Raw genomic sequence first — 25,515 nt, 5'->3', positions numbered from 1 at the left:
CCAGAATGAGATATATTCTTATCCCTGTAGATGTTGTCTCCAGCTCAGGGCTGAAACTCACTGGCAAGTAAAAAACAGTGTAGTAGAGGGTGTGCTCATGGCCTATCTGGTCCACAGCGAATGAATTCATTTTCCAGTGCTGTTAAATCTGGCACCTTTCACACACAACCCACATTTAGAAAAAAAACACAGTAAGCTAGAGAAGCTAAGAAAATGTTATTAACATCAAGCAAGCAAATCAAACCCTTAAAGCTGATAGCCCCCACATTGTGCCTTCTTCAAAATTAAATCAAAAGAGAGACCAGATGCACGTATTTCAGTACTGCATTAGTATTGGGACAACCACCTCACCTGCACCCACAGTACTTAAACTTCAAACAAGGGGATTCTGAATTACAGCTGCTATCTGTGTTTGTAATTTACCCCACTGGACTCCTGTACTGTAAAACATCTACTAGATCATTCACTGGTTGGAACCCAAAGTATCTTTAACACCATAGGGTGAATTAAGGTCAATCATCTCTGCCCCTCCATTTAACCTTTCTTTTCGTAACATTATGATTCACTATGTTTTACAGCTCATTTTGCTGCCAGGAGAGTAAGTGTATACACTTCAGACAAACGAACGCACGCACTCTGATTTAAAAAACCCAAATATTCACAATTTCTCCCATCTTTTCTGCATGTAAGTTTGCACCTGCACTCCCCAGAGTAAGGGTTTTGAAGTCTGTATCAAGTTTTTCAGGATATTGAAAATGCCACTTCTTCCCTAATTGCTCATGTGCAATGTCTTAGTGCAAAAAAGTTACAGCACATCTAATCTTTTCATTCCACTATATCGTTAACTATTATGGTAAAATTTTTAGTATTTCCAGACTATAATATTTCTAGCTTTTCAGAATGGATGTAGTCCTGAGTCTTATGAAAGCACACAATACTTTCACTAGAATACACTTTCACAAAATGTTAACCTAATGCTTGAGAGAGACAAGGTGGGTGAGGTAATATTTTATATTGGACCAATTTCTGTTGGTGAGAAAGCAGCTTTCAGTTTAAAGTTTACACAGCTTATATTACCTTACCCACCTTGTGTCTCCAATATCCTGGCACCAAGACAGCTACAACACCACCGCATACAACCTAATACTAAGACATTTTAACGTTCAGTGTCATTGACTATTGTAAATTATTTCAAAACACTCCATTCCAGAGTTTCCAGTGCGCCTTACCATGGAAGTAGACTTCTTACTACAGTGTGGAAGAATCCATTTTTGTCTGCTTCAGATGACTGCATCTTCAGTGGAACCACTTTTAAGCACAAACGAATAGTCTGCAAGTGTTCTTTCAGCCTCTCTTTAGAGACACTATTCTTTTCAGCTAAAATACAGTAGCTACAGCCCCTCCTGACTGTATATTTCTACCATCTAGTCACAAGTCCCACTCCTTCTCCCCACCACACAAAGTAGTAGGTCCCAATGCAAAAGGAGGGCACATGTGAAAAGCTCTTGTCAGTGTAAACATTTAATTACCCTGCTTGGAAAAATGTAGACAGGTTTTGGATTTTGTTCCCATAGAATTTATCCTATTTCAGTCAAATAAGCTTTACTCTTGTGGGTTTGTTTAGAATCTTCATAATTTATGAAAGTACATACATTGAAGAATAGTTCAGATACCATTCTTCATACAACAAACACAATCCCTTCCAAAGAAACCACCAGTGGTGGATGGACTCATCTGCTGTTCAGGCTGACTAGTCATGCATTATTTACCATCCTGCAATTGAAATAAGACTTCTCTTAATACAACCAAGTTTGCAGTCATTTAAATGGCTGTCGTTATTCCCTTCCATAACTGACTTACATAACATAACAAAGGACTTACCCATGTCATTACCAACTTCCCTGGAGCATTCTTGAATACACAGATATTTCATCCTAACAATGTACTATAAGAATATCATAGCAAGAACACAACTTTGTAAATGTCACATTTAGTTTTAGAATGCATACCTACAATTATAAAAAACTGCTGTACACAACTCGCATGAAGTCTAAATAAGTGTCATTCAGCCAAAGAGTAATATGTCAAAGGCACTGTACATACTAAATGCAAGAAAAACCATGAAAATATTGTTTGCTAAAGGATCCACTTTCCCTCCAAGGAATTCTTTCAAATGAAAGAATACTGTAAAACAAGTTAAATATTTCATATATATTTATATCTGATAAATAACGCACCATTTCTTTTGTCCTGTTGGTCAAGATCAAGGGCAGTTCATGAAGGTACTTCTACAGCCTCATCAATTTAACATCTGAGCACAACGGAAATACTGAAAAATGTATCTCCCTATGGGACAGGAAAATTTATCCTTATTTCACAGGTGGGGAACTGTGGCAGAGATTGTTTTGTCTAGAGCCACACAGGAAATCTCGGTCACAGCCAAGAATTGAATTAAGATATCTAAGACCAAGTCTGCCTGCTTAATCATAGATCTCCCCTTCCAATATCAGAATTATGTTGGCTACATGTTCTATCATAAAGATAGCCTGCTTTATCTTATACTTGAAGGAGTGCAGACTCAGTGATACAACAGGTCTCCTTCAGCTCCTCAAGGACAAACAGCTAACATTTTCTGCAAAATAAACTGCAATGATGCCTTAAAATGTTAACACACACAATTAGTTATACAAGAAATTTTGCTAGCTATATTATAGGTAGATATCAATGGGCTTTTATTACATATTAATTTATGAAACATCCTTTATATGCTACTTGTCAATTACTCCAGTATTGCGTCTGTTTAAACAACTATTTTTAAAAGGGTTTTAGCTGCACAATATTTAGCTGCACAACCCAAGTTACTTTACTATAAGATTAGACTGAGGCAACAACTCATTACATTTGCCTGAATTCTAACTTTATATTCAAACCATACTGCAGAGGAGAGGCTTAGAACAAGAACACAGCAGGTCAGGCCTCAACTAGCTCAGCCTAACAGTATGAAGATTTTGCCTTCTATTTATCCTCAATGTGCATGCCTCTAGCCAGTGTCATCAGGCTCCCATTCTGAGGCACACTATTGAGTTTAGTTTTAAATCACTGCTGAATATATGCCTCCGGCACACTTCCCTTTTTGAACATTTAACATCAATAGCAAAATGGCCAAAACATGAAATACTTTTAGAAATGACTATTGTTAGTGGCCACTGCTACCGATACAAACTGTTTCTAGAACTATGTTTAACTTCCTCAGCATCTTGGGTCAAATTATTTTTAACTTGGCCTTTACTCTTTTCCATTTGAGCTTCTGGGGAGGATTAAAAATGCTCCTGCAAGTATCCCTTAACAACAATTATGACAATTTACTCTTTTAAAGGCTGACAGCCAGCCTATTTTCTCATTTAACAGCCCAGAAAGAGTATAGCAAATACCAACAAATACATTTCAAGTCAGCAGCGGATTGTGTTTTAGATCATTTAATCTTTCATTCTGAAAGGAACTCTGGGTGGGCAGACTCCCACACCAATTTGAATCTCCTAGCAGAGATTCTTTCTCTGCACTGAGTTGTGTCCTAACACCTCTTCTAGAAAGCCATCCAGCAGATTGCAATCATTCAAAAATTCCCACTTGTAAGTCACAAGCTAGTTAGAGATTGCTTTTAAAGATTTGTCATTTGTTTCTTTAACAGTGCAAAAGCCACACCCCTTTGGCAATACAGCATTGTAAAGTAAAGGCTCTAAGCAGCCTTCAGACACAAAGGCAAACATCACTATGTGCCCTGTTAAATCTGCAGCTAGAAATGCCCAGCTTATCTGACAAGCTGCCCAACAATGAGTGCCTGTATGGGTTGCATGCCCAAACCTATTAAAGGGAAAACCAGGTGACAAAAGGAAACCCTGAAAAACACAACACACTGCATTTCAAGCAAAACGAGAAATTACCAAGAATAAAGTTAGTAGCAGTTTATTTCCTGATCAGCATTTATACATAGACTCAGACTCTCAGACTTTAAGGTCAGAAGCGACCATCATGATCATCTACTGACTTCATGCACACTGCACGCCACAGAACCTCACACTTTCACTCTAGTAATAGACCCCTAACCTTTGGCTGAGTTACTGAAGTCCTCAAATCATGCTTTAAAGACTTCAAGTTACAGAGAATCCACCATCTACTCTAGTTTAACCTTGCAAGTGACCTGTGGTCCTCGCTGCAGAAGAAGGCAACCTTCTCATACTCCCCAAGAGTCTCTGCCAAGCTGACCATGGGAAAATTCCTTCCTGACCCCATATACAGCTATCAGTAAGACCCTGAGCATGTGGGCAAGAACCACAGGCCAGACACCTGGAAAAGAGTCCTCTGTAGTAACTCAACCTCCCCATCTAGTGTCCCATCACCGGCTGTTGATATCATCCCCTCCATTAACTTATCAAGCTCAGTCTTGTAGCCAGTTAAGAGTTTTTTGACCCCACTGCTCCCCTTGGGAGGCTGTTCCAGAACTTCAGTCCCCTGATGGTTAGAAACCTTTACCTAATTTTAAGCTTAAACTTGTTGATGGCTAGTTTATATCCATTTGTTAACACTAGCACTTAAATAACTCCTCTCCCTCTCTGGTGTTTGCTCTCTATATAGACATACAAGGGATAATCATATCTCCTCCCAGTCTTCATTTGGTTAGGTTATTCAAGTCAAGATCCTTAAATCTTCTCTCATAAAGTAGGTTTTCCATTCCTCGCATCATCCTACTAGGCCTTCTCTGCACTTGTTCCAGTTTGAATGTATCTTTCTTAAACATTTGAGACCAGAATTGCACACAGTATTCCAGATGAGGTCCTGATGTAAATACCTCCACAGCCACATCACATTGGCAGCTCACAGTCATCCTGTGATCAATCAATACATGCAGGTCTTTCTCCATATCTGTCACTTCCCATTGATATATCCCCAGTTTATAGCAAAAACAGCTGTTAATCCCTAAATGCATGACCCTGCACTTTGCACTATTGAAGTTTATCCCATTTCTATTACTCCAGTTTTCAAGGTCATTCAGATCTTCTCATAGGATATTCTGATTCTTCTCTGCATTGCCCATTCCTCCCAACTTTGCGTCATCTGCAAATTTTATTTGCGCACTCCCAGTTTTTATGCCAAGGTCAGTAATAAAGATAAGACAGGACCCAAGAGCAATCCCTGAGGAACTCCACTAGTAACCTCCCTTAAGCCTGACAGTTCCCCTTTCAGTATGACCCACTGCGGTCTCCCCTTTAACCAGTTCTTCATCCACCTTTCAATCTTTTTCATTAATCCCCATTTTCTCCAATATAACTAATAATTTCCCATGTGGAACTGTATCAAATGCCTTACTGAAATCCGGGTACATTAGATCTACTGCATTTCTTTTGTCTAAAAAATCAGTTATTTTCTCAAAGAAGGAGATCAGATTGGTCTGGCATGATCTACCTTTTGTAACACTATGTCATATTTTATTCTGATTACCATTAACCTCTATGTCCTTAACTACTTTCTCTTTCAAAATTTGTTCCAAGAACTTGCATACAACTGAGGCCAAACTAACAGGCCTGAAGTTTTTCAGCTCTCTTTCTCCCCCTCCCTCTCTTTTTAAAAACAGGACTAGCAATACTCTAGTCATAGGGTGCAACCCCCAAGTTTACAGAGATTGATTAAAAATCCTAACTATTGGGCTTGCAATTTCACATGCAAATTCTTTTAATATTTTTGGTTGGAGATTATTCCAGCCCCCCAAATGTAGTCTCATTAAGATGTTTGAGTTTGGCTTCCACCTTGGAGATGGTAATTTCTACCTCTATATCCTCATTCCCATTAACCACCCTGCCCACTACCCCTAAACTCTCCATTAGCCTCATTAATAAGTGAGGCAAAAGTATGTGTTTAGGTGTTGGGCCATGCCTAGATTATTGTTAATCTGCATCCCATCCTCAATGTCCCACTTCTTCCCTGGTTTTCTTATTTATATGACTATAGAACCTTTTACTATTAATTTTTATTCCCTTTGCAAGATCCAACTCTGCTTGGGTTTTGGCAGGTCTCACATTAACCCTACATTTTCTGACCTCCAAGAGGTAGCTTTCCTTGTCGATCCATCCCATCTCCCCTTCCTTGTAGGCTTTCTGCTTTCTCAGTCTCCTGTTTGAGATGCTTGCTCATGAAGCTTGATCTGCAACCCTTCCCCACAATTTTTTCCTTGTTTGGGATGTAGGCTTCAGACAGCTTCTGCAACTTTAAGTCAAAGTAATTCCAAGCCTCCTCCACATGCAGATGCTTGAGTTCTTCAATGCAGTCCACTTCCTTAACTCATTCCTTTTATTTTTTGAAGTTAAGCCCTTTTGAAATCAAAGACCCTTGTTGCAGATCTACTTCTGTTTATTTTTCCATTTAGTTTAAACTGAATTAGCTCATAATTGCTCTAACCAACGTTGTCCTCTACAACCAGTTCTTCTACCAGGTCCTCACTACTCACCAATACCAAATCTAAAATGCCATCACCTCTTGTTGGTTCAGCAACTATTTGGTGAAGAGCAACTGCATATCTCTATTATTCAATCTCAATCTTCCCTCTAATTCTTTTCTGAAAGCTATCAGCACGAAAGTGGAACCAGACAAATGCCCAGGAGGGCAATTCTCCAAGGCAAGTATGTTTTATAACATTTGGATAGTCCTCATTATGACATTCCTTTGGATCTTTTGACAACACAGGATCATTACAGCTAAGGAGTAACTAAAAATTAAAGACATCAAGTAGCACATCTAATGCTCATCTTTAATGGAGTTGTATGAAGATTAAACTCTCTTCCTTAAGCAAATGCACAGTATATTACAGCACTTTTGATCTAGCTTTGAAATCCTGTAACAATCAAGTTATAATCATAACAAAAATGAAAATAAGTTTTTTACAACACTTGAAAATTTCAACACTGTTAATAATGTTAATCCTTGTAGAAATGGCATATCACTACTTTCCATTATATACATGTTGAAAGCATGGCACGTTCCATTCCTCCCTTCTTGGCATTTGAAAAATTACAGAGATCTATACATTGTGCAGCGTTGTACATAGTTATGGTTCTGTTGTGTTGTAGTGAGTCCTTGTTTTAGATTGTAAGAAATACCTTTGACTAAAAGGGTTTGATAAAGAACATCGGATACAGGTAAAGAGTAAAAAAAAACTACTTTTATTTCTTTAACAGGTTTGCAAAGCTGGGCACAACTCCAGAACAAAAATCTATTCTGAAAGGCGCGCCCCTCCTTTATTATTCAGCAGTATATATTTTCTATCCCGGCCGAAAGAATCCCTCCCTTCGTTCCCCATTGGCTGGGTACTAAAAGCTTTACACCTTTCGCGACCGCCTACTACATACATGGTCTTTTTTATACAAACGTCATTCCATGTTCATGCTAATGAACCAATTTTCTATGCAGGGTGTGCGATAATATTCTAACACCTCATTACGCATGCGTCTTTTAAGGTGCCTTTTTGACCTTTAATTAACGGGATTGTTTAGTCAAGGGTTTTCCTTTCAAGGAAGACAACTCCCGACCACTGGGCCCGTCAATTAACCTAGGTTGGCACATAGCCTTAGCAAAAGCAGGAAGGGGGGTAGATGTTGATTTCTACATCTTGTGGTTTGCCCTTTATCTGTATCCAGGCGCTTGATGTCTGTTCGGCCTTCAACTTCTTCTTTATCTATTAGCCCCCCCTTCTTTTCTTTCTCACGCATTTCTTAGGCTTGAAGCTGATTATTAAGTTTCTAAGTTAATATATGCATATAGCAAAAGTATTACTTTTCTATACCTACAACTATTTTATTTCTTTTAGATTTTTACCTTTTTCAAGATGGATACAGTTTTTTAGGCAGTGAGTAGAACTCTTAGGGTGCAATTTTCTTTACATGCCTCTGTTTTGCTTTTGTACTTGAAGAGATCCAACCATTTTAATGCTCTACAATGAACTTCCTTGATTTTGTTAGCATGTATCACAGTTTTAATGCTATGTATATTGTGGTACAGTTAACATACTACAGGTTAAACTGTAGGGGCCAAGTATCACCCCAGGAGCCTCCTGAAGCAAACTTCCTTTGCGGGACGAAGGGAAATTAGGTCACCAGAACAGTTCAATTCTATAAAATGAGATGTGATTTCACTTTCTTTATCTAGAAATAAAGACAAACTGCTTTCCATCTGTTGTTTGTCACTATAGATCAATGTGCAATCAAGGAATAAGGAAGGCATCTGGTTGAGAATAATATCGTGCTGGAGGATAATGGCAGTCCAGAATCTAAACCCAAGGTCTATCCAGCCACAGGGTTTTGCATTAAATCACTGATCTGTGCTCTTGTGCCACTATGCAACAGTCCATTAAGTAAAGCCTCAATTCACTCTAGGCAATTCTTTTGTTAGCAAAAGATTAAATTAAGGAATCCCAAACCAAATCCAATATACATAATATAATGGCTACCAACGAACAACCAACGTTTGCCACATCACCTCACTAGTTATTTCTGATTTTCTGTATTGGAAAGATAAATTCTACTCATCCTCACGCTCCTTAAATGTTTCGGAAAACAAAACGGTCTTTGCAGTATGAGTGCAGAAGTAAAAGTCATTTATACAAAATGCCCTATCAGCAAATCACTTCTCCTGTCTAAACCAGGAGGCTGTAGTAAACATGCCTCTACTGATTACACAGGCAGGGGCAATGTCTCAGGTAGGAAGGTCCTGGATCACCACATTTACATTTGGCAAATTAACTACGTTAGTCCCATTATAAATCTAAAACCAGGAAGAGCAAAAATGCCCAATGAAAATAAAAACTGATAAATATGATATCTCCTGTAATCACAATTTAATTTATGAAAGATAAAAACTTAGCTAGCTAGGCATCCTAAATCTTTATTTTTATCCAAAGCTCTTAGCTGGAAAAACATAATTTAGTGTAATACAAATCTAAGAAATTAAACAATTCTAATGTTTCCTTTTCAAGATACAAGTGCTTTTGAACTTCAAACAATGGCTGTCCTCAATAATTTAATTTTAATAATAATTTAATTGTTAGCCATGTACTTCATACTAAGGCTCATTCCCTTAATTAAGCTATTGCCTTGTAAGTAGGGTGACTAGATCCAAGTGTGAAAAATTGGGACGGGATGTGGAGTAATAATATATAAGACAAAACCCCAAACATCAGGACTGTCCCTATAAAATCAGGATATTTGGTCACCCTACTTGTAAGAAATGCTCATATATTCCACTTCCTCCTTCATTCTCCTGTTTAATAAGTCATAACCAGTTATGAGAATAAAGTCACAAACAATTATGACAGCTTAGCGTTATATAGGTGCAAGTCAAGTATTTGACCGCAAGTTTTCTTTAAACAATCTCTATTAAGGGCAAGAGCTACGAAGGAGTTTGACAGGTAATGGATTTACATAGTTAAATTTTTAATTTTGATGGCTGATGAAGACATACCATCTAATGTTTATTTAAAGAATGGAACCACAAACAGTTTCTTTTCAAGGAAACAGAAGAGGGAAATCTTAAATGTTCTTCTGCACCAGCAGCCTTTTGATTTTTGTTGTCAGGCTCCTGGAACCAGCATGATTAACACATTGTCTATTCATCTTTCTGTTCCTCATCAGCCAACAACATCCTGGCTGCAGTCAAGTCTACACTGAAACAATAAGCTAGCCTTAAGGATGTCTTCTCACTAGATATTTAATCTTAAAGGAATCTTAAAAGGAAGAGATTTGTATGAGAATTTCTCACTGCAATGAATTTTTAAAAGAAAGCCTATCATTTTTCATATTGGAAGACGTGCAGCAGCTGAAGGCAGCAGCCTATCCAAGTAAAATAACATGTAGAAATATGAAAAATCATGCATAAACTTTTATTTTTATTTTAAAATGTGAATAAAGGTTTTAATCACAAAATGAATTCTATGTATCTAATACAAAAAAAGTCCACTAAGAGAACAATCCAGTCAACAGTAAGTTGAAAAAGAATTAAAACATGAAACAATAAAGTTCAGAGGTTAGGTTATAGGTGCTCTTGCCGTGGCCTAAGTGTCCTATCCCAACACCTGGCTGCATAATGCTATTTGGTAGATTTAATAATTAACTAAATTATTAAATAAATCATTACATAAATTAAGGTTTAGACACCACCTAATTAACTCTTACAGCATTTAAGTTTACCTTACTCCATGTTACCTCCCTAGATCTTTTGGATACTGAATAGCACATTTTGAAGACACTAGAAATTAGTTTTCCCATTTTGTACATTACTGCTGTTTGTTCAAGTAAGGCAGTCTCCACAAGGAAGAGGAGAAAAAAACACATGAAATAGGTGGTCTACAAATTAACAGCTGGGAACGGTTACTCAGACTTTAAGGTCAGAATGGACCATCAAGATCATCTAGTTCAAAGGTTCCCAACCTGGGAGACGAGACCCCCTGGGGGGGGGGCACCAAAGGTTACAGGGGGTCCGTGAGACTTTAGTAATATTGAGGTCATTTAGCCCTCCTAGCTCCACACTGAGCGCAGCAGCCTTGAGCTCCATACTAGTTGGAGTGGAGGAGCAGCCTACCCACCCCCACACCCACCACCACACTCCCACACCCACCACCACACACACACACACACAGGCCAGATACCCAGCTGGAGAGGAGCAGCCCCAGCCTGTGGGGGCCTGGAGCTAGGACCCACCTCTATTACCCTCAGTCCATGAGGGACAGTACATGAGGGCGTGCAGTGGCGGCTGCGTCAGGGAAGGCTTAGCTTCTTACTCAGGTTAGAGTAATTTCTTCTTCTTCTTCATGTAATTTAGTGTTATTTTTATCATTATATGTGTTTATAGGGGTTATAAGTGTTTATGGCTAGTAAGGGGGCAGGGCTGGGGGATGCATGTTTTACCTAGTGTTAACCAGTGTGACTTTCACTCAAAAAGGTTGGGAATCACTGATCTAGTCTAACCTCCTGCACAGATCCTTGCCCATCCACTCCAGTAATAGACTCAAAGCCTCTGGCTGAGTTACTGAAGGAATTGCAAGCTTCACACATTACACACAGTGCTACAATAAACAACATATTAATATTTCTCAGGAACCTAGAAGCTAACATGTCCATGATTTTGTTTCAACAGGTCACCTCTTTAGCGGAGATCATTTTTGTGATTTTAACATACCACTAGTGTATTGCTGCCATAACCCCATGGGAAACGAACAAAATATTCTAAACTGGAAGAAAGCCATCTTAAGCTAGGAGCATTTAAACATTCTATATATAGTATGAAGAATAAAATGGAAGTTTGTGAATTTTTAATTAATATGGAAAACCACTCATGCCTGAATGCTTTAAGTCACACTGAAGATCTGCATGAAGCCTAGGTAGAATTCATTGCCATGTTTAACTGTTTCTCCTTTAAAAATCAATTAAAACATTTAAAATAAAATGTCCTAATTCTCCAGGTGAACCCAGAAGATGATGTGAATGAAAAGGTGCTGTTCTGAAAGCTTCCATTTTTAAACTTTCCTTTACTGATTTAGGAAGAGAACAGCACGCAGCGCAGAAAAGTGTGTTTTGTGGCAGTAGCTATATCTATTAAACAAACAGATATGTGAACATGAATGAGAAAACCTTAAGACATTGTTTAGTTTAAAATGTACAGCAAGTAAGTTCACTTCAAACCTATTAAGTAGAATTAAGTTGTTCTTATGCTTAGCAAATTTTTGAATTCATACATTTTGTACACACTAATATGCATGTAATGAGAGTTAAGAAAATGTGAGAAAGCACATGAATGCTTTTATCTATAAGCATGTATGGATTTACAGAACAATAGCGTTTACTACTAAACAAAAGACATCCATGCTCCCCAACTGAATATTAATGAAGAGAAAAGCTTCTTACAGGACATCTTAGTTAGAATTTTAGAAAGAATGCCATCTCTGCATGAAACTTATCTGGTCAGTAATCAATTACAGTCCAGCATAAATAATTGTCTATTATTTTAAAAAATCACATCTGCTGTGTTAAGCCTCCTATGACTTTGTACTAAACACACAAAAACATGCCGTTCAATACATTACAACAATAGATCTTGATCATGGGCACTGGGAAATAGGGGCCAAAGAGCCATTACCCCGCTTTTTAAACAGGGGACCATGCCTCCCCCTCACACTTTTGAGAATCTGAACTCAGGATGGGTGCAACAAGGGATTGACCCCTAACTGAGAGCGGGGTAATATAAAAGCAGAGCTCCTTCCCCAATGACATGAGAGAGGGAGTTGTGCCAAAATTTGGGTGAGTGGCATTGTTAACTGGTTTGTCCCCTTTCCTCCCCACATTTTTGCAGTCCTTCTGGCACCCTTGACTGTGATGTGACTGGGCTCAGACTCTAACCCTGTAATTACTGCATTTTATTAATAAATTATCTGAAAGGCTTGGGTTAAACACATTTGTAAACCAATTGTCTCCCAAAATGCTTTCGTGATCTTATATTTGAGAGACTTCAGGAATGACTGTAAAAGCCTGTAAAGTTAGCCACATTAGTTTTTAAAACTTTAGCTGTCGAAGTATAGGAGAACTGTGAACAAATTAGCATGAAAAGATGAAGGTTTTCTGTTTATTTAACCGTTCTGAAATACAATGGATATGGACTTGAGAAACAGACGAGAAAGCTACTGAAACTGAATTCTGACCACATTCTGCTGTCAACAGCTCTTTGTAAAAGTGAAATTGAGGCAGGCACTGTAGTAAAAATGTGCATTTTACCATATAAAACTTGATCTTGTGCAGCAGTATTTTCTAACTATGTGTGAAACCTATCTTAAACTAACGAAGTGTGACAGACTTCTCTAGCAATCAAAATGCTTCGGGGCAGGTTTTTAACTATTCTAAAGCCTGTATTGCATACGACAAAACACTGATTGCTATGAACTGACTCAGGCCTAGTCTACACTTTGAAATCAGGTCAATGGAAGATGGATACCTACATTGACAGAAAAACCCCTTCCATCTATTCCACACTAAGGCATAGCTGCAATGCTGCAACTACACTATTGTAGCATAGACACTGCCTCAGAGGCTCATTAGGGCTTACCTTGGTAACTCACAAGTGGCAAGCAGTGTTCGTTGTCAAGCTCATATCAGTAATGCCTCTACCTCTATACCACACCATCATGTATTTCATATGGATATGTAGTTAGAAAGATCTCAACTGTATTTATAATATGCATATTATTTGTATTACTTTGGCACCTAGGAGCCCTAGGCATGGACAAGGCCCCTACTGTGCTAGTGCTGTACAAATGAAACAAAAAGAGACTGTCCCTGTCCCAACGAGCATGTGTAAGACAAATGGATAGACTGGTGAGTACAAGGAACCAATGAGCCGATATTAGTTAATATGACAGGCCCTGGCCTCAGCACACCACCACTAGCCTAACCACTGTCAAGTCATCGTCAATTTTTTTGTAAGCACCCTGGCAAAGGAGGATTTGAAGGTGGATAATGAAGTAGCTTTGCAGATCTCTACAGGGAGGCACCTCCCAAGTGTATGTAATCAAGTTATCACAACATATGTACTACTAGTGAGCTACAGTGCACAAAAGAAAGCGTCTTGCTTTGGTCTTCAAGAAAGATTGTGTCAGGTCAAACTTAGCGCAATTTAAACTCTGAATTTGAGGCTGTTTTTAGCAGTGCTCAGCCCACAACTGAATTGATTTTCACAACTATTCAGCTTCCATTTTTCCATGGGAGTTGTTGGTTGCCAAAAACTTTTGGTAATCTGGCTCAAGTTTTAATAGTTATCAGTCAACCATAATAATTTCTATACTAACTGAAATATTCTTATATTTCCATTTAATATTAGCAAGGAAACAAAGCATTTTACTTGAAACCTGAAAGGGTTTTAGACCAAACCATTAGGTATCAGTGAAATTCTTCCAATATAAACTTTCATTCCACCTGTATTGCTTTTATACTACAAATTCCTGTAACGGAAACCTGAATTGTAACAATTACATCAGTTACAGAGTTTACACTTCTCCATTTAGCGCAAACAAACTGTCTCACACTTGCACCTGTGTCCCTTGCTCTGCTCTCTGCACACGTGCAGAAAGATGGTTCCAGCAAGTCTTCTTTCCCCACTGCTGCTCCCCTTTTCTTTGGGCATAAACAAGTAAAATGTTGCTGTATAAAAGCATGTGGGTTATACATCTATACATGCTCACAAACTGTGGATGCTTATGTAGGTGTATATAGTGGGTGGCCTTTTCATATACTCTAAGCTTTGACCTAATTCTACTCCTACTCAAGTAAACAGGAGTGTTATACTATTGGAGCAGAATTAGGCCAACATGGAGGGCTAATGAAAATCCCCCTCAGGGTGTGCTACTTAGTATGTACAGTCTAGATATCAGGGGTCAGATAATCTGCCACACCCATCATCCATTGAACACAGTCAGCGCAATACACAAAAGCCAGCTGATGCCTGGATTTACACTGGCTCTAAAGCATGCTGGCTAGCTGTTGCCACCCAGTATCTTCATACAGTAGCAATGTGGCCACATCCATCCTGTCCCTTCTGAGTGGATGAGCTCACATGGAACAAGAACTGTGGGGGCTACTGTATAAGTGTCTTCTATATTAGCTGGGAGTCCCCCCAGGTTACAGGAAACTATAGTTTTCAGCCATTTGCTCTCCCCAAAAGCAAGAGAAACTGACCCCATAACTTTTGCTATAAAATATAGAAATATCAAGTCCACAATCATGCTGTATAAAGGTTCTAACGCACATGAGTCTAGGACATTCACATTAATCATAAGTGGCGAAACCACAAACAAGTTATGCCTGTCAGCCCACGTGGATGCTGTTATGTGTTTTTCTACTACTCTATCCCTTTTAAAAAGCTATTAACCAATTTTTAAAATGCTATGGAATATTCATATATCCCCAGCAATTCTATCTATAGGCATGTAATGGGGTGTACTGGGCCCCTTGAAGCCTGGTGCTGGAGGCCTCGTGGTCCTACCACACCCCACCCTAGAAAAGGAATAGTAAAGGTGGGTCCTCCAGGCCTGCTTAGGAAGTCTGCAGGGAAGTAGCCAATCAGGGTGCAGCAGGCTTGATTAAAAGGAGCTACTGGGCCTGACACCAGAGCAGTTCAGTTACTAGCTGAGACCAGATGAGTGAAGGACTAAAAGATGGTGAAACTCCATAGGTCAAGAGGCTGGGGAGAAATCCTGCTCAAGCACAGACAGGACTGGGAGGCTCTCCAAGCACAGAGGCCAGGGAGGGAGAACCCTGATTAAAAAAGGGGATAGAGACTGTTACAAGCTCTCCAAGCAAAGAGGCCTGAGAGAAAACCGTCAAGTCAGGACAGAGATGTAGAAACATTCCAGGCAAGCAAGCCTGGGAGATACTCTGCCTTAACAGGGAGACAGAGAATCCAGGAAGGGGATGGGACAGAGGGGGAAGTAACCCAGAGAATGCAGTAGCAGCAGCAGCTATTAAAGAAAGCAGCACGTGGCTGCTATTTATGGGGTCCCTGAGTAAGGGAGCCGAAGTAGTGGGCAAGTCTGAGTCCTCCATCCCCCCACACCAGCCAAGTGGCCGAAGCCCCAAGAAGGGCATAAAACTCAACACTAAAAGCCCAAGAAAGGAGCCAGAATTTAAAGAGGCCCAGAAACAGAGCTGAAGACCATGGAGAGGACCAACCATTTGTTGGACTGTTACACCAGAAGGGTTTATTTATCCATTTTAGACTGAGTGTGACTTAGCCAGAGTCCAAGCCACTGAAGACCTACCTGACAAAGGGAATAGCTGACAAGGGGCACCACAAGCAGAGTGTGCATGCAGGTTCGCACTCAACCAACAGGAGGCGCTCACACCCTGATGATGATGGACACAGTAGCACACCCTGAATATAATGCAGATTGAGCATACTACTCTGTCTAGGTCCAGGGAGGCACTTGAATAGTTTGTCTGGGGCTGACCAAGTAGGACTAAGACCCACCACTCCATTTTCCCTGCCAGATCCGCAGGAGTATTAGTTGGCTGGAAAGCAAATGCAGCTGACATGTCTAAAAAGGGTGAAGAAAATAGTAGCAGAGTGGGAGACGATCTGAACTCAGCCAAAAGGAGACTGTTGGCCGGTTTTGATGGAAAAGGGCAAATCTGCAATTTTTAACTTGTTATAAGTTGAAAAGTTTCTTATGGATCTGTACAAGTATCAGAAAACTTGCTTATTCTATGAGCTACTCAACCTCCCAGAGAGGAAATGTCTACCTTGTGACATTATACATTATGCAGTTTCAGTCAAAGCCACTGAGATCCTCAGAGTTCTTTTGCTGATTTAAGTTCAGCTGTTGAATTTTTTTTGTAAGTTATTCTAAATCAACATGCTTCATTTAATTTAAATACATTTCAAACAAGAAAAAATACTTATGAAAAGCAGAAGACACTTTTTAAAAAATGAAAACATGCTTGCCTTCACTAACTACGGAGACCACTTCTTCCATCCACCTTTTAGATAAATGTTACAAACCAGTGCACATTTTCTTCCTCTTATGAATAGACCAGCTTACAAATTGTCAAAATTATGTTCTTCATTAGCTTAGCTTTATTTTACTACAGACCACGGACCAATAATATTAATATGTGAATAGACAGACTGCAGAAATTAAGACTGATACCCATGTGGTATCAGTATTAAACCATATCCTTTTTCTGGCCCAGTCTGTAGCATTTTAAAATCACTGTACTGCCTGGAATGGGAGCACAGAGTAATGCTGTAACCACCACACCATATGAAAACACATCATTACTTCAATGACTTCAGTTTTCACTAACCTTGACAGCCCCAAGGTTACACCTAAACCTAGGCCTTCTAGTGTACATGATGTCAGAAAAGCATAGCACTGAGCCACGTTCCCCCTCAGCCACCAAAACGTTTCCCATTTAATTCCATCAACATGCTAAGTGGGATATTTAGCACAATTTTCTTACATTTTAAAAAACTGATTGGAAAATTCACTTCCTTGCTTTTGCTGTTTTAGTTCCAAGGCTAAGCAATCCCAGCTGTCCAGGAAATACCATTGTAATGAACACATTTAACATGGAAGAATCAATCGGGACTTCTGTCAAAGGTTTCACATACTGTGAACAGGCCCAGAAATCAAAATGCTACATTAGAAAAATTCTATGCTTATGAAGTAAAGATTCTCTCAACCCTCTTTTATGACTTTATCACATTCAAAATTGAAGCACAGAACTATGTATGTAGATATAAATCACATGAATAAGAATAGGAAAGAACTGTCAAAGCGAATCAGGCTGACTTCGCAATGGTAGACACAGGAGATTAAAAGAAATAACCCTGTATCACTGACTGTCTCTACACTGCTTTTGGTGCAGAGCAAATTAAAGTAAGTAGTACTAAGTGACGGTCAGGAAAAACGTTTGAAATCAAAGTAAAAAGCCATTCTAATTGAAAAAATTCTATTTTTCCAAATGAAAAATAACTACTCATTTTGCCATGCATTTTTGGTAATGTTTCTTTAACCTTGATATCCCATCACAATATTGTAGTTAGAAGGCTACTTCACCCTACTTCATCCCAGGGGCTGGCGGGTTGGCTCCCCTCACCTTTTCTACTTGGCTGATTAACAGAATTCTCAACTGCGTAAGAAAATCATGCCTATAGTTGCTACATAGTGGATTAGATATGAACACTATGTTCAATAATTTCCTCAGGACAGCAATATTCTTTACCTAGCATCTTAGTCACTACTGCAGAGACCCAGAAAGGAAAGCCCAGGAGTACCAGTAGCATTGCATCTATACATCCTGGCATAACTCTGCTTTCTTACTTGGGCATTAAGAGAATTTTAACTTGTAAGTGCAGATATGTGGTCTCTCTTCCTTGAAAAACCTTAGGTTAGATCTTAACTCCATGTACACAATTTCCTCCCCACCACCCACTACAAGTCATGCAGGGCAAGATTTTTAAAAGCATTTAGATGTTGTGGCACTCAGCATTGCAATGTCTAACTGATTTAGGAGCCTAAATCTCATTTTCAAAGGGCATTTAGGCACTTTGGAGCCAAGACTAGGCGCCGAAGTGCCTAAATCTCGACAAAGAAATTTAGGTTCCTAAATCAGTTAGACATTGCACTGCTGTGTGCCACAACATATATATGCCTTTAAAATTCTGGGCATCAAATCCTTACAACATTCATGAACAAGTACTTCGAAAAAATTCATGCAAATCTGCAATTCAAGTATTTAAGCACACACATTTGTAAAAGCAATGCAGAAAAGATTGCTATTATGATCCTGGGTCTTGGGGTTAGATCACCCTGGTGGTTCCTTCTAACACTATGATTCTATAATGCCATTTCTGTGAACTTTTCAATTTGTTAATTAGAGAAACTTAAAATTCCCTTTACTAATTCTGTGTTCTCCTATCTTCCCCTTTCCTCCCTCACTGTCAACTGCATTACATTGTCATCCTTTTCAGGCAGGCTAGAATTAGCATGTTTTCTCATTATCTGGCACTTTCCAGTCTTTGTTCACTAGCAGAAGCGCTTACAGTGCTTACTCTACTACTTAGTAAGATTGCCTTGCAAGGGTGCGGTTTCATTTGAAAGCTGCCTTATGTCTCACAGAAGAAGTCAAAACACCAAGACCACAAGAACCCTTGGCCAAAACAGACAAGAATCTACCAGTTCAATCAATATGGTTCAGTTAATCTAATGAACAAGGTATGGTACATAACATGGTTTAACAATCCAGTATTTGCAAATTAGAAAAAAGCAGTATTTAAGAGAAAGAAGTACTCCATGGTTCTATGTCTGTTCTGGCCATCAACTGCATGTCCTTGGTCACCTATGTCATCAGAACATTGCAAAGCTTACTGTATATGAGGCAGTAAGAACATTAGGTGACAGATAATACAAAAAAGTGAAGTTGCTATAACTAGTCAGTAAAAAACACTAAGTACAATCAGGGCCACCCAGAGAGGAGAGTGCGCAAAAAAGGGAGTTTGCTCTAGGCCTCCACTTGAGAGGGCTCACAAACCAATTGTAACCAAAAATGCAGGGTCTCACCGTTACTGAGGTTTGGCTCAGTGGCCTCTCCGTTATGACAAAAGGGCAGCTGGGTTAAACCTAAGCGGCACTGCAACCCCTCAATGCCACTCACTGAAACGTTGCAATGGATGAGCAACCAGGCCAAACCTGAGTGGCATTGTAATGATCAAAGAGGAGATCCAGGCCCAGTCCCTCAGGAGAGGAGCCAAGATGCTTCTGCAGGACAAGTGCTGTGCAAGGTCACTCTCTAGCCCACCCTCCCTCTCCTAAGACGTCCCCTCAGTGGTAATTTTTTTTGGCAGGGTGGGGTCAAGGGACTCCGTTTCAGATTTTGCCCCAGACCCCCTAAAACCTCTTGGCAACCATGAGTAAAATAGAAGAGAAACCACAAATACCTGAAAGTGTGACAGCTTGGAATCAAGATGCAAGTATAGTTGAGCTAACTACAACTAAGAGTCTTAGTCCAGAAATCCTACCATCAAGACTCACTGTATGACCTTGGGCAACTCATTGAACCTCTGTACCTCAGTTACTCCATTTGCATAATAGGAGTAATGTTTAACCAGTTCTGTAAAGTGTTTTGAAGTCAGAAGATTGAGAAGTGCTATTACGGAGCAACCCTACAACAATTCAGTAGCTGAATAAAATTTCAGTATGCAACGTTCAGGTACGGTGAGTGTGACAGTGGTACTACATTCATTTCAATTTTTCAAGACATTATTCTAGACCTCGATAAAGAATTAATAAAATCTGTTGTTAGTTACTAAGTCTCAAAGACTCAAATAGTGAACTAGTTAAATATCGCACACATACAACAACTTTACTGTGAGTTCTTCACTAGTTGCCCTTCATAAATTCATAGTATAAAAGCAAAATACTTACCAGATTTGAGCTAGATTTCTTGGAAATTTCCTTTCCCCCCCCCCAAAAAAATATTACATCACTTCGACTGTGTAATAGCAACTCCTTAGCTACATATAACTGCAGGTCAATTCAGATATGATCACCAGGGATATGCTGACATTTTCATAAGCAATAAAAAATGGCCTCTTTCCAAGTAGTTAGTGATCTATTCTTTGTTCAATGCTGGATGTTACATGTATGAAGCAAGGAGGATGGGGATACACCTCTTTAGCTTTTATGTTTTATCTAGCAACACTTTCAGTATCTTTAAAGTTGATCTAGGGAAGCTACAAACTAGTTTGTAAGATGTAATGCAGAATATTTTATTTCAGTAGGCTTGAAGACCAGCTTTAGAAAGGCTCAGATCATACATATTTCATTAGCACTGCTTTGCATCCACCACAGAGAGGAAAGCAATTCTCAGTACTTCTTGAGCATCTTATTGCGTGTGCACATGCATGCACATGGAGCAGCAACTGAGAGAACAAGTGCAATGGCACCGATGCTGTCTATTACCATTACCACTCTATTCAACATAGTTCAGGAAAGGGTATTTATAAATAAATTTCTGGCATAATTATAAAAATTTACTTCACATCTATTCTACATTTTAAGAAAATGTTTCAGCTGTAACACCATACAGATATATTCTCATCACATTTCCTCCCTGGTTATCCAGGTTTGCATATATCTCATTGTATCAGTTGAAATTTTAATGAAAAAAAAATCTTAAACTGACATTTCACACTGAAGATAACCTTTCTGCATAAGTTACTGCTTTTGTACCTTACAAATGAATACAGGAATTATGGGGAAAAGCCACAGTTCACAGGACTATATTAAAAGTGGAAAAAATGGCTATTCCTAGGGTGTTCATTAAGTTAGTTCTAGAGTTTTCCTTTTTTCTAAAATGGCTGCACTTAAGGAATTGAACTGGAAAATTTGATTCAACAAAAAGGCCAGAACTTTAATTGCTGCGGAATTAGTACTACCTTATTTTTAAAAATCCAGTGGAATGCTTCCAGTGTAAATCTGTCAATTACTTCACATAAATTTTATGTTACAAACTTCTAACAGATGTTAGAAAGAGACAACATTATTAATTAAATTAGTACAGGCACTATAATGAGACCCTTATGTTGACATTTCATTCTAGAATGCTCATAGCATCTGCAACTATTGTGCAATCTGATTTAAAAGTTCTCATAGCTCCACTCTACGTAAGGTGATTGAGCTTTTCTGTTTCGGAGGAACACCGCGAAGATTTTCAGTAAGTATGCCTGCAAGAAAACAAAGAACAAAGGAAAGAAAGAGACAGGAAGACAGATGAGCTCCCTTCTTCCCCACAAAACACACTTGTGCTATGTGAAGTCTTGCATAAGGAATCAGCAGAGCTTTCTCACTATTGAGTAACTTGACCTGAACACAGGTATATCCAACTCTTAACTTTTGCTAGAATTTTAACCCGTTACCCTACCTTCAAGCCAAACTCAGCTTTGAAAAGCAGAGGGTAGCAGCAGCATTTTTTTTTAAAGGGGCAGGGTATTTAAGTGTTGAATAATGCACTAGTAACTACCCAACTACACAGCTTTTTTAACTCTCTCAAAGGCACTGTGTTTGGAAACATACTGTAAAAGCACTGCTTTCAAAGGATGCAAGATATCTAACTTCTACATCTGCTCTGTCAAACAAGTTAATGCTGTGGGTAATGGTAAGGGGTTAAGTGAAGAAAAGGCAGGGCAAAGCATGTCAGACTCTCCTTGGGCTGGGAACTCCAGCAGCACTGGAAATGCTAGTAGTGCGCAATAGGATGTATTAATATATTCATAATTCAGGTGATAAGGAAATACTTGGCAATGTTCAGAATAGGAAAGGAAATTAGTGGAACAGGACTAAGATGTTAATTCTGATAAGCAAAGAATGAGCCAGAACACTACAAGAAGAGAATAGACCATATAAATGGGGACTCATATGCCTGGCATGGGACAGTGGGGTCAGGCTGGCAGCATGGGCTAAGCCTCTCTGCTGCATTATTGTAATAAGGGTGGTAGGCTGGGTTAGGAGACCAACATGCACATACTCCAAATGTAGATGCAGCACTACATGATTCTCCGGCTGCCCTAAAAGGGAGAGAGGTAGGGGGGTCAACAGATTCTAACTACTCCAGACAGTTCATTTAAAGTTCCAGCAGTAAATTTTAACTCAAACTCTGTTGAACACTAACAAGTCTAGAGATGCCCTTTCAGATGGATACTAAGTGAGCAGGGGTCAAAGTGCAGTACTACTGCAGTCCAGCAGAAGGCATCTGAACTCACAAAAGAAAAGTTAAAAAACAAAGCTGCCTCCAGAATGGTGGAATGAGCAGGTCTAACCCACAAGTCATTTCTTGCCTAGGTATGAATATCCAGCTTTAATACTCAATGGTTTTAGCGCATGGACACTTGCAGTTTTGTCAGCTGTGTATTTTCAGGTTTGGATGTAGACACTTATAGCCCAACCATAGCAGATATTCCTAAGGTGGTTTGTTAATTGAGTCACCCACATCTATGAAACATACATTATGTTTCAGTGTTGAAGTTTATTCCGTTATACTTTCTCCTACAAATTCAGTTCTGCAAGAATTCCATCGTAATGTGTGAAAGCTGCATATAATATTTTCCCATTACCTAATCCCCAAGAGGCAATCAACAGCCACCTACTTTGTCAAGTACCATCAGTAAGCTGGCCAGCAGCAGCGGAACAGCCCTCTATTTGTGCAATACACACACTAACTGCAACAGAGAAAGCATCAACTCATACGTCCTCTATTTTTCTGCATAATGTAACAACTAGTCAGTAAGATTTCATGACTCAAGTGGTAAAACCAGTTACTGATCTTGCTTCATGTCCCCACACCCACATTTATTTGATGTAATGAATTATGCTCAACAATTTAAAAGTCTAATATTGATCTAATTTTCTCCAAGTACTATTGGCAACAAAATTACAGTCCATTTCGATGACCTTCCTTAGTTTAAAAATGTTTTTGCTCAGCTCATTTCCCTCTTCATGAAGCAAAGAAACATTGCTTTAATACTCCAATTTTTGCCACAAGTTTACAGTCAATGGAAAATTACCAAGCTATTTAAAGTTTTTTGCTGATATATGAGTGAAAGTAAACTGGTTTACTGTAGTATGTCCAAGGTCTGCTGAGTAAAGTTCAGTAACTAAAAAGCTCTTTTCCCTACCAATGGAAGTTAACTAATCCAAAAATGTCAGAGTTCATCATTCCTGTTGTCATATCCAGTCCTTCCCTGTTAAAGAATGGCATGCAATCAGTCTCAAGTCATTTTCTCTCTTCCTTAGCATCTTTTTTAAATGGCTGAAGTACTGTTTTTCTAGCCGTTTATCTCCTCTGTGGCCTAGACGGCCTTTGTCAGGAGTGCTGGATGGTGCACCTGAAGGGACAGGTATAATCAACAGAAAGATCCAGAACAGGCAATCTCTGGTTGTCAACAACAGAGTCAGGAGATGTAAAGTAGTCAAACCTTTCCAGAAAGGGGATTTACATTTTTCTGGATTGAGCTGCTTCCTCTGGTAACCTTTTATGCACTTGCACCGAGAGCTTGTTTGAAGTTTCCAGCGCTGAGCTGACCAATAGGCTTAGAGAGTGTTCAAGCAGTCCCTACTTTATTGAAGCATGTCCTTTGTCTAGAATAGTGTCACCAAAAAGGAAGTAATGGTAGAGCCAGTGGGTTTTTTTGGGTTTCACATAAAAAGGGAAAAACACTAAAGCACTTAGGCATGCTGGGACCACTTTCTAAGGCAAAGCCCAACCTGTGTCAGGGAGTATTCAAGCAGTGCTGCCTGATGAACACTGATATAAATTATGAGTAATGGCAAGGGAAAAATCGCAGGTAAGTCCTCAAAATAAAGGGACATGATGTATGATTTTTCTAATTAAGTCAACAATGTTGACAGAAGAGCTAAGAAAATTTGCAAAAATGCCTAAACTTGATTTGACACTTGCTAAAACCATTTATTTCTTCGCTTGTGATACTAGCTTTCATCTGCAAATCTTTCCCAACTGTACTTGTTTCTGCCCTCTACAGAACACAGCTGTTCACATTCTGATGTTCCACAACTCTTAACTATTAAAGGTAAACAGCATTAATGGGTTTGATGCTTAGTGATAGTTTTCCAAGACAGAGACACAAAACATGTCTTCACACTTCCTCCCTTGGAGACCAAATAATTTATACAAGTATAAAAACTGGGACTACCATCACAACTCACCCATGTTCAATAATATTCTATGCCAACCTCTTCTTATGCACAGTTCCCAGTGCTACTTACTGATGACATTTTAAAAGACTGCCTTCAGAACTAATCTAAATTGCTATGTGTATGAAATGAAGTTACTTGTTTTGTCCTTTCACTTTATTAAAATTTATTTCAAAAGGCACAAATTTCAACAAGTTACTCATGCGTTTTGATCATTTAGACTTTAAACAGTTGCAGTGCTGTTCTGCTGCAAGAATCTTCATTTGACTTGATGAAAATCACATACAGCATTTGTTTGGTGCAAAATGCTTGATCCAAAAAGAAAGTTGATCTTGGAATTTGTTAACACTGGACCTTAGTATGGGTCAGGCTTAGTTAAAGAGCATCTTGTGGGTCCTGAGAAGTGCAAGGGACTAAAGCAAAGGCTATTTTTGAAGTCCAGAAATAGATGGTTGCCTTTTTTAAAAGTTAAAATCCATCTTAACAGCAGAAAGAAACATAACAACTGGGTGTCTGTGGCTTTTGTTCTTCATGATGGAAAAAAAAGACCTGAAAAGTTTTTGGCAAACAGGTTTCCTTTTTTTAAAGCTTTGTACATTATCGTTGTGTTTATCTTGAAAGACTATGGATGACAGTGACTAAGAGACATAGGCACAGGTCCATTCACTTTCAATGGGACTTGTGCTCCTAAATCTCCAAGAAGCACATCTGAAAATCCCATCCTAAAGAACTTGTGAAATACAATACAACGACAAGCAGCAAAAAAATTGATAGCTGAGCAACTCTGGGGAGGGAGGGACACACAGGTTAATCAGACAGTTTTGTTAACAGTATTTGACCCCAGTGACTATGATTTTACAAAGAGATGCATATTTGATTCAACACATCTGCCTTTTAAATTACAACGCAAGTCTCCAAGGATGTCCTCCATTAAAACTAGAATACCTGACTGGCGTTTCTGGTACGTCAAATAAAGTTCTTTTTAACAAAAAGTCAGGACTTTTTTTTGGCACCTATGAAAGGCACAAACCCAAGTTTCAAAATATCCTCTGCAGGTCACCTTTAAATGGTAAGCTTGGAGTCAATGTGCATTTGCCAAGGTACAGTGTATGTACCTAAAGAACCATATTAGCAAGTCCTCCCAAGCTATCCCACAAGACATACCATAATCTCAGTAAAGCAAATAATTACAAAGAGGTTACTTCCAAACAAAGTATGCAATG

The 25,515-nt window shown here is 39.0% G+C and overlaps 1 protein-coding gene across 4 annotated transcripts in view; it reads right to left on the bottom strand.

The window, feature by feature from the left end:
• Nucleotides 1-25,515, bottom strand: part of AGAP1 (ArfGAP with GTPase domain, ankyrin repeat and PH domain 1) — a 600,162-nt gene that overhangs the window by 474,100 nt on the left and 100,547 nt on the right. The window lies entirely within an intron of this gene.

Source organism: Emydura macquarii, unplaced genomic scaffold (genome assembly GCF_026122565.2).
Source record: "Emydura macquarii macquarii isolate MOO-44397 ecotype Brisbane River unplaced genomic scaffold, CSIRO-AGI_Emac_v2 contig_1253, whole genome shotgun sequence".
NCBI lineage: Eukaryota > Metazoa > Chordata > Testudines > Chelidae > Emydura > Emydura macquarii.
This window is presented reverse-complemented; position numbering and strand designations above follow the sequence as displayed.